This window comes from Scardinius erythrophthalmus (genome assembly GCF_964197995.2).
Source record: "Scardinius erythrophthalmus genome assembly, chromosome: 2".
In the NCBI taxonomy this organism is placed as follows: domain Eukaryota; kingdom Metazoa; phylum Chordata; class Actinopteri; order Cypriniformes; family Leuciscidae; genus Scardinius; species Scardinius erythrophthalmus.
The window spans coordinates 4,486,328-4,497,748 of NC_138222.1; positions in this window are offsets into that span (position 1 = coordinate 4,486,328).

The following is an 11,421-nucleotide window of genomic DNA, read 5'->3' on the forward strand; positions in this document are numbered from 1 at the left end:
CTGATACTCATAAAAACACTAAATCCCTTCATCTGAAACCTATATAACATTTGTAAAATTTCAATCAAGATGTCTGCTCTACTTTCAGTATGTTTCTATGTTAAGCTAACCCAAACTCTGGGAACCCTTTGTGATGTGTTCATAATTGCCATATAAATATGGGGACCATTGAAATTAGCTCTTTTAGAATGTTCTAAAATGTTAGAAAGATGGCAAACTTCAAATGTGTTCTTCGATGATCAAAGTCCTGTTTTAACAGAGTCCTCTGCCATGAGATGAAGGGGCAAGGCTTTCTCCAGGTATAATAGACCTTCTTGAGCCAACTCACTTATTACTTTAAAACTGCACAACACTGGGCTCTGCTGGTGAAAGAAAACCTTGCAGTTAAAAAGAGCATCAGTCAGGGCCTTGCACAGACACATCAATGAACATCAGTTACTTACACTAAATACACTAATCTACACTGTTACCAATCAAATGAAATCAAAATGCATCTTACTGTTTATCAAAAAACATTTACACTGCAATTACAATTGCATAAATAAATGTTATGAGAGTAATGTTTTAAATATATTCATTTCGCTAGAAACATCATTACTAGATGTGCAGTGAGTATTACCAGGCCTAAGTAAATCATAGAATCAGTCTTTATGAATGAATCACTGAATCAATGACTCTCCCGATTTGTTCAAAAATGCTATGGCTGAACCCTAAACTTGATAAACCTACAAATCTTCTATAAACTTTATTTAAATAAAAAAAATTATTTTCATTCTTTTCAGTTATTCTAGAATTTTGAGTTCACACAGAACGTGTTTTTTGCGGTTAAAAACTCGAAACGCAGGTCACTGGAATGAGAAAAAAATTGCATGGTCTAGAGAAGTGTTTTTTAACCCTCTATGTCTATGGTATGGCATTGCAATATGGCAACAATTAATTTCTAGTTATTTCCTATTTATTCAGAAAAAAATACAATATATTGCACTATGGGAATTAAAAGGGCACGCCGTAAGGTAGCCACTGATGTGCTGTTTTTTAATTGCATTAATAAAGAATTATCAAATAATTATCCAGGAATTAGGCTACTTATAACCTGAAACAGTATTCTAGAGTGAAAATATAGGGAACCCATTAGTAATTAATAAACAATTACCACATAACTCTGACTCAAATCAAATTTACTGTAAAAAAAACCCCACTATTAATGTAATCATCTAAACCTTTGTAAAATACACGACAAAGACTCGTTTAGGCTACATGATATCTTCCTTTATTTCAGATGAGAACATTTCAGCATTTATTTTATTTTGTTTTAATATGTAGCCTACAATACTGCCTACATTTAAACCCATTTAAAGGGATACTCCACTTTAAAATTTAAATTCTGTCATCATATACTCACCCTCATGTTGTTTCAAACCTGTATGAATTTATTTCTTATGCTGAACAGAAAGGAAGAGAAGAATATCAGTAACCAGACAGTTTCTGGTCTCATTGACTTCCATAGTAGGAAAAAAACATACTATGGAAGTCAATGGGACCAGAAACTGTCTGGTTACTGACATTCTTCTAAATATCTTCCTTTCTGTTCAGCAGAAGAAAGAAATTCATACAGGTTTGAAACAACATGAGGGTGAGTATATGATGACAGAATTTTCATTTTAAAGTGGAGTATCCCTTTAACAAACATTTTAAAATCAAAAGTTAAACCTTTAAAAGCAATTCAAGACTCCATAACCTGCCCATAAACAAACAAAGCACAGTTCTAAGAACATATTTTAATATCTGATGTAAATAGATTCAGTATCTTTAGAAATAAAATAATTAGTTTTATGCGAGGGATCAGGCGTTTCCATCACGCAAAAAAGACCGGCTCGTTATAGGCTAACTGACATCGTGTCCTTGTGTGTTGCCTTGCATACAATAAAATGATTTAATGATTTTATAGATTAAATAAAACGTACACAAACCTGAGTAAATTTGGATTTGTCGGACCTACATGTGTATTTTAAGGTGCTTGAAGCCCAAAAAATTGGATAACAATAGCTTTAAAAGCATGTTAGTGGGCAGCAGCATAAATGATTTATCAAGCAGATAACAGATTCTTAAACATGAGAATGAGGATAAATGTTGCAATGAATGGTCCACACTACAAAATGTTAATGTGTATTATTGTCAACATTCAAAACTATTTTAACTCTTCCAAAAATGTTGTTTTTGCGTAGTAACTCTACACACAAACATAAAATGATTAGCCCACATACACACCAAACTACACACAGAATTATGTAAAACACTACTATCTTGTGTCTTTTGCTTGTTCAGTGTGCAGTGGAGTGTATAGGAGTTTGTCACACGTAGCCTACATGTATGTGCACAAATACACTGTATATATTATACAGTAGCCTATGTTTGATGATGAATGTTACAGTTATTGAACTGAACTGAATCAACACTGAAGTGACTATTAACTGAATATTGACACTATTGGCTTGTTTGTGATATATATACATATATTTGCACTATAAACAGAAATTCAAGGGGGTAAAAATAATTTCTTTCTCAAAACTGAGTTTCTCACTTCACGCTCACTAATGCGCAGACTCTGAGACTATGGCAGCTTCACTTTTCTTCAATGGAAGAGAGTGAAGGGGCGTCGTCCATGTTCTTTTACAGTCTGATTGGAACAAAATACGGGACTTGCACTTTCTCCCATTCATAGTAGGCTAGAGGTTTTTCATATGAGTTTTTCTGAGGCTTGATGCTTTTGCATCTGATGTCTGATGATGTAAATTGTTTATCAAGTCTTACCTCCCTCAAACTCATCATCTCTCCTTTCTGCTTCCCTGCCTGCTTCGTACAAAAAAAAAAAAAAAAAAAAAAAATCTGATGTCCATCTACAGAAGCCAATAATGAATTAAAAAAGAAGATTATTTGTATTATTTACAAACTTTTGTTTCGTCATGTTTTCAGAGCCTACCTCAAGCGTGCCAACACCTGACCGGACTTCGGTGTGCTCAAATGCGCGCGCTGCAGTTGCTAGGAAAAACAGACGCGCGCGGACATGGATTTCTGTCGCGGGTCAGCTTCTGTTTTCAACTGCGTTGCTTTTACAAGCGTTGATTGTTTTATTACTGCGTTGCAAATAGATAGTTTATATTACCCTATAATATAATTTCTATTAAATACACTGACTAATAAAATAAATTGTTAAACTCAAACTTCAGATTTACTGGGGCACAGCAGATTTATACTGGGACACGTGCCCCAGTAAAAGGGGTCTAGCAACGAAATAAAACGTTTGCTTATTTGCAGATCAGTATATATAGCCTATAGGTAAATGTCTGCAGTTATCTTTCTTATTAGTGCTGAAGAATGACTTAAAAAAACATTGATCAGTGCTTTTTACTTTTTAAGTACTTTTAAAATGAATTACCTTTGTACTTTTACTAAGGTAATTTTGAAAATGAATAGGCCTAATTTTAATTTTACTGGAGTAATATTTTATTGGGGTATCTGTACTTTTACTCAAGTACTTGATTTGTGTCCATCCACCACTCCACTGCTTAAAAAAAAAAAAAAAAAAAAAAAAAAAAAAAAAAAAACCGGATTATTGTAGTGACTAGGGATGGGTATCGTTAAGGTTTTAACGGTATTACTACTCTTACCGATACTCCTTATCGATCCGGTACTTTAACGGTATTCTTATCGGTTCTTTTTGTTATATTAAAAAAAGGAAAAAAAATATTTAGAACATAATTAATATTGCTTTATATTTTGAAATGTAAAATAAATATCTATAGCAAAAGAAAAAGCAATGCTTTAACAAAACAAATAAAACATGTAGGCTGTGTTATGCAGAAGGGTGCAGGCTTTTGTGTTTTATATATTTATATTAAGACATAGGACACCAAAAACAAAGTACAAACACATGGTCAAACAAAAAAAAAAGTATACAATAAAACAAATATACAAATTATATACCCAGTGCTTTAATTTCAGTAATGTCTGACATTACTGTTCAAGAGTAATATGGGCTAAAAAGACATCTAATAAAGTCAGATTTAAAATAACACTGCATAGTTTATCATAGATTGATTAAAGCTTATGAAAGCCAAAATTATTCATTCAAGAGCTGCGACTGATTTTCCTTTTGCCTTTTGTTGTTTGATTCACATTAATGGAGCAATCGTCAGCAGGATTATTGGACTGCTGCCTCTTTAAGACCAAATGCAGATCTAATCATTATTACGCCTCATATTTTCTCCCAACTATTTACGCCCATTTAAGACATAAACTGTATTTAAGTGAATAAACTGTTTAAGTGAATCTCCAAGACGGCCATTTTGATATATTTTTGTGTATATTTGATCGTTTAGATCCGCACAAAGCCCAAAATATACGTTGCTTGTCTCGTTGTGGTGTGTTTCGGAGCGCGCGCCGCATTTGAAACAGTGTCTCTTGCTCAATTTTGGTACTTGCCTTTTATTATCAAACGCGTCCCGCAGTTTAGCAACAGTATAGACCACATTTTACAACAATCACCGATCGTGCAGATTCTGACATTACGTTTGGGTTTTAGGGAGAAATGACAGCGCACCGCTGTGAGGGGAAGTTGCGCTAAAGAGAATGAATGCGGCTTTAGTTTTTAATGGTTATACCTCAAATATCTTTTTTATAATCATTGGAAGCCACAATCTAAATCTAAAATAAAATTAGTTTAATATCAAAGATCTAAAGTGTAGCCTAACCGTTTGAATGTTTAGTTCTGTCCTCATCGTCACTCGTCACTCATTAACCAGGGCTGTTGTGATGTGCGCGCCGTCGCTCCGCGTTAAAGATCTCTCTCTCTCTCTCTCTCTCTCTCTCTCTCTCTCTCTCTCTCTCTCTCTCTCTCTCTCTCTCTCTTTCTCTCTCTCTTTAGCAAAAATGCATCAGTCAAATGGTTAAATATTATTATAGAAGTGGCTGGCGAGATTAAATTAGCAAGATAATAATTTCTTAATAGCAATAGCACTTTCTTAATTTCTCCAGTACCGACAGCAGAACCGATAACGTCCGAGCTTATCGATCCAGCGGTATTTCAAAATTCAGCACCGGGGCCCGTTTAATACCGGGTTTCGGTACCCATCCCTAGTAGTGACTACCCTGCTGAAAAAAACAATAGAAACCATTACAGAATTGCTAATGGTTTTAATGGTTGTATTGGAAACTGTATTGGGTTTGATGGAAACCGTAATGGTTCTAGTGGGTCTCTATTGGTAATTTGTTTTCTTCTATTGGTGGCATGTTTTGTCTATTTGTCTGTATTGGTTTTAATGGAAACTGTAATGGTCCTAGTAGGTCTCTATTGGTAATTTGCTTTCTTCTATTGGTGGCTTTTTTTTTCTATTGGATACCATTAAGGTCCAATAAAATACCTTTGGCAAGGTTACATGTTCTACTGGACACCAGTATGAACCATTAAGACTCCAATAAATTTAGTGTTTTCTTTGGTTTGATGATAATGATTTAATGTAGGCTATACACATAGTTAATGCTAATGCAGATTTTTTTTTTTTTTTTTTGCAATTATTACAACAAAAATATATTTAAAAATGACTTTTGTATTATTATTTTTGTTTATGTTTTGGAATGAAAAAAATAAAATAGCCTAAAATACTTGGCTATTGCCCGCCAATATACGTAAAGGAGCACATTCACACAATGTACAAACTATAAGTGTTTGTAACTATATTAAACGTTATTAAATGAAATCGGTTCAGCAAGTTTGTTTTTCCGTCAAAAGAATAACTTACTCTAGTTACGACTTAATGCGGAAACGATAGAGCACCAACACACGAGTAAAAGTATGGGGGGCCGACCAAGATGGAGGTGTGAACGGATTGAATTTTCGAGCTCTCAGAACCAACTTTAGTTAAGAAGGATAGAATCGAATTTGGAAAGATCTTTCGAGTTGAGCAAAAGTGTACATCATTTTGACAAGTTTTTCTTTTTTGCTTCATATTGTTACTGCAAAATGCCTAACGCAGAGGTTATTGTCTTCTAACTGATGGTGTCGCCAGCCATAGGCGCCTCGCACCCACGGAAAATGCCGAGCACCCACGTGTGCCAGACTGCCAGTAGGCTACATTCATTTAAAATTAAATATTGCAGTTGGTGCTATGTGAAGCGTCTGTCACACTGTGAGTCGCTGTCAGTGGCCTGCTCCATATCCTATCCACCACAGCGTTTCTCGGATGAAAACGCCTATTTGACCCGCTCTGTACGCAGAGACACGTTCCTCCTGAAGAATTAACCGCAATGGTGAGTCAACAAATCTAATTTTTACTGTGTGGACTTGTGTGACAGAGTCCTGCACGGGTTCGTGTTCCCGCGGGTGACCCGCAAATTTTGCTCAAACTGGTGCGGGTCGGATCGGACACGGGGGAAAGGTCTAAACACGGGTTTAAAACAATCACGTGCAAACGTAAAAATATATGCACATTTTTAGGAACACATCTGCAAAAATATGCCTGTATTTCAAGTTAATACAATAATTTAAAATCCACGTCAGTTTATTTGTGCCCACGCCCTCCCAGTAGCCTACTTTCACTTTTAAAAAGTCATCATTACCGCGCGCGCGATCTGCTTGGACTCGTCGAGATGGATGCTTGATGAAAAGAATAGCTAGTGGAGATGGTAAAGTTGTCGAACAAAACTGAAGAAAACAATGTTGTGAAAGGCTTTGCTGCATGCATTTTCGTGTTGGATAGCCGCAAATGTGGAACTTCATCGCCGAGGAAGCACGCAGATAACTGGTAAACCAAGCAGTTCTATCGAACAGTATTTTTTAACACTGTTAAGTGCTAAATGAATAAATGTAAATGTAAATGTTAAGTAGGCTATGTGTGGTGTGCAGGGCGTGTTTGAACCCAAAATTGTCAGATAGGCTAGACGAAATTGCGTGGCAGATATAGTGTTGTAGCCGCGTCTGTTCCACTGGTAAAATGTTATAAGGCTACTCAGTTTTGTGGTAACGTACAGCCATGTTCTTCATGTATCGGCCTTTTGACAGCTTCGGCTGAAGTTGTCCTTGTGTTAATGGTCGTGTGATAACTTCTGTATGATCTGGCAATAAACAATAACATTTTTTGTAAGTGTGTCTATTATAGTCTAAACTGATTTTATTACGGTTGCGGGTCGGGTGTCGGTTCTATTTCAAGCGGGTCGGGTCGGTGCGGATTTAAATTAGTGCTGCTGTCTAGAAAACGGGTCGGGGGCGGTTTTAAGCACTGCGGGAACGGGCGGTGCGGTTTTACAAAATCGGACCCGTGCAGGACTCTGTTGTGTGACATTGATTCTTAATTTCCCACGAAGCTGATCTCGGTTACGTGTCAGTTAAACTTTTCATCTCCAATCCTGTCTGTATTTGTGCGAAGTGGCGCTGGCCTGAGTTGAAAGATAGCCTACTTTACGGCTTTATTATCAAGTAGGCCTAAATGTGTGTGTGTGTGTGTGTGTGTGTGTGTGTGTGTGTGTGTGTTCGTGTCGGCCGCTGTCCATTTCCTAAGGTTCTGAAATGCAAACATTTTTTGACTAGCCTACTTGATTTCTTTTTTTTTTTTTTTCTTTTTTTTTTAAAGAGCGTGCGCCCATGAGCACCCACGGAAGAAAATCGGCGCCTATGAGGCCAGCTACATCTCTGCATGGCTGCACATCGGTCAGACTTTGCCCACCGGTTACACTTAAACTAATAGAGAAACTCTCTGTTCAAACTTCAATTTAGCAGGCTTGTAGAAAAAAAATGCAATCGGACAGGTAAACAGAAGGAGGTTTTTTAAATAATACACATAATGCATGATATTACTTTGGACATTACTTTATTAAGATTCCTATTTAGGCTTCGTGGTATAATACCACTATAGTTATTTAAAACACTTACATCAGGTTGCTTTAAAGATAAAGATAAAAAGGAGTGAATCAAATATAATATTTTATGAAAGCCAAATAGTACAAAAAAAGAATGGCTCAAGAACATTTACCTGCCATTTATGTTTGTTGCCATACATACTGCATTTTACTTACAAGCACTTGTACATACAAAACATCTTTAGATAACATAACTTGACTTAACATCAGCCACACACACACACAGACACACACACACACACACACACACACACACACACTCACACTTGCGTGTCTGGCAAGGGTTTGTTCTAGTCCCTCTCAAAAATGTTTGGAAAACTGCAAATGTATAGTTTGTCTTCCACTTTGATACACATGCATTTACCCTGAAGGCAACTAACAGGAACTAATTCTGTCTTGGATGATTCCCAGCATTGCACAATGGAAATGTGTGGAACAAAACCACAACGTTGTGGTAGTGGAAATACTGGAGCTACCTTAAATGTTGTTAATAATAATGCTATGTGATCATCCGTGTCAGAGAAAGAAATAATTTTATTGATTACCCCACATGTTCCATCTGTTAGTTTCACATAGCTTTCATCTCGTCTCTGAGATAGGGTGTAGTCTCCGCTAGTATACACCAGACCACCTTTGATCATGCGCTTATGCACTACAACTTCATCAGGTATGCACACGCGAGGGGCACAGAAGGCAGCCCGTTCTTCCTGTGTAACAACATGCACGCTCCCATTGTCAAGTAGCGTAGTATTGTCACATTTGACAGTATTTTGGACCCTTGGGTACTTGTTCAAATCAGAACAGAACCGTAACACCTCTTCTTTCACCGTGTACTTGGATGAGAAGTAAGGAATTGATCTAAATAGAAGAAACTTGGTAACTATCTGACTAGCCACTCCTTTTGTTCCTTTTACCAAAGTCAGGAGTTTGCCATTTGCGTTCTCGAAAGGAAATGCAGAATGTGTCCACAATGGGCCCCACAACTTGACTGACTTGGCAAGATGACTGAGAAGGTGAATGTTAAATGTCATCTGTGACTCACCATATAAAATCTGAAACCTGAACATGAAGTCAAGCAACAAGATCTCAGCTCTGTTGATTTCACAAGGTTTTAGTTCAGCCTTCAGTAACAGATAAATGGCTGATACAAGTAGGCCAAGATGTTGCAAGTACTTTTGGGGAAGAAGTCCTTCAAGACATGGTAGGCTGTAGAACAGGAGCCAGGATCGCCACTCAGAGGCTTTCCAGTGCACCCTATCTGACAACCCTCTAGGCAGTCGAGTAATCAGGTGTGGAGGTTGGATACCAACAATTCTAGCATCGATCTCTCTCAAAGTGGCAGGGCTGCCTACATAATATGGCTGGGTGGATGAAGAAGTATCAACCAGGAGTCTAGTAATCTGTCTTGAAACCCCCAGTAAGACTGCATGCATGTAGTCTGGGACAAACCCCCAGACAACATCAAAGAATGGCAAGTTGATTAGTGGAGAAGGACCTTTTATGCCCCTAATATTTGTCCCACCTTCTACAGCCAACTCCATATCCCTAACCATTTCCTCATTTGTTCTGTCACAATAGTCTTCTTCTGAAACTGGATACTTCACTACCCTATCAACCAGCTTCCCAGGATGCAGACAGAATCCGCAGCCATGATATCCATTAAACTGGGTAGTGTTTTGCATCAGCGGTCTCGCTTTGGAATCGACACTACAACAGAGGCCAACTATTTTGCTGTTAATAACAGACCCTTCTTTATGCCATGTGACACCAGTGTCAGCTAGGGTCTTGGCCTGGTCCACAAATGACTTGAGAAAGATTTCCATCACAGGCTCTTTTGGCCCAAACCAAAGGCCAGCAAGCAATACATTCTTAAACCTAAGTTCAGGGGGAAGCTCATTGATCATTATGTGGATGGGCCATATAGAGAACTTTGAAGAATTAAACACAGGGCTTCCATCTGAGTTGAATATGTATGATAGGTTGTGAGAATCTGAGAGGATCTGATTTGGGCCAGACAAATGTCTGTACTTCTCCCCATCATAGATGTCTGACAACACCTCATTATGACTCTTTTGCCTATCAAACCTATAATTCAAATGGGCACTCGCTTCTGTGCTTTCAAGCAGAGTCTGAATTTGTGGGGCAAGAGGAACATTGATAAAGAAGTTACCTCCATTCATAGAACCAGAATCAAAAGTGCTGCCACATGATCCACATTCATCAATTTGTTTGTCACTGATCTCCTGGACTGTTCCTATGTTGAAGTAACATTTTTCGCAGTAGAACTGAAATTCTACTCCCTCACAACTGTTTTTAAACACTCTGTTAAAAAGATACTTGGATCGAGGTACAACTTCTTGCCCAAACAATTTATTAATCAACTGCAGTAAATCATGTAACTGGCAACCAGTTATTTTATGCTTTGCTGCATGGCTCATAATCATGAGCATTGCCTCAGCTTTTGTGGTAGTTCCTGTGGCAGACAAAGCAGTGTCCATGTCAGGCTGTAGGTCAATCATTGACAGGGGATCAGTGTTCTGCTTCGTGCTGCCTGTCCTATGGTCTATCTCAGACTCTGACTCTGTTCCACTGCATGCCTTTAAAAAAGCAACATCTTTGTTAAAGGTATTGTTGTGTGTAGGTCTGCTCATACACATATTCACGCAGGTTCATAGTTATATTTTTTTAAACGTACAGACCCTCCAAAACTATACATTTATAATTGAAAACTTAAAGAAGTACATGTGTACCTGAGAGAGAGGAAAAAACAATTATCAGAAAAAGCTAAACTAGTACTCACATGTGTTTCTGAAGGTCTACTTGAGCCTGGTGCAATGTCTACCTCACTACTGTACTCATCTGTCATCAGTTCAGCTGTTTTCCATTGACCATTCTGACAATAATGTTATAGTTATGTTACAATCATGACATCCGTGTTACAATCATGAAATCTATGTAACAATCATGACATCTATGTAACAGTCATGACATCTATGTTACAATTGTTACAATCATGACATCTATGTAACAATCATGAAACGGTTGTATTTTTATAAACTTATGTTAACAAAGATTAATAAATACTGTAACAAATTAGATCAAAAAGTTTTTAATGTCGAGAGAAACATTTCAGTCAAATTGGTTTTAAAACTTGTGACTAGTAGTGTACATGATAAATGTTTATTAGAACAAGCTAAACTAGTACTCACATGTGTTTCTGAAGATCTACTTGAGCCTGGTACAACGTCTACCTCACTACTGTACTCATCTGTCATCAGTTCAGATAATTTGCATATGGAGTTGAGTGTTGTTATCGTGGCTGCTTCACTTTCTGGACCATTCTGATAATAATGTTACAGTTATGTTACAATCATGACATTGCACTAACAGCAAGAGTAACTGCGAATAATTGTACTTCATCTGACTCTGTAGCTGCCTGTTTCCATGCTTATTTTTTGAATGTGTAACGTTATGGTCTTTTATAGCTTTCAATACATCAGGAAAACAGTT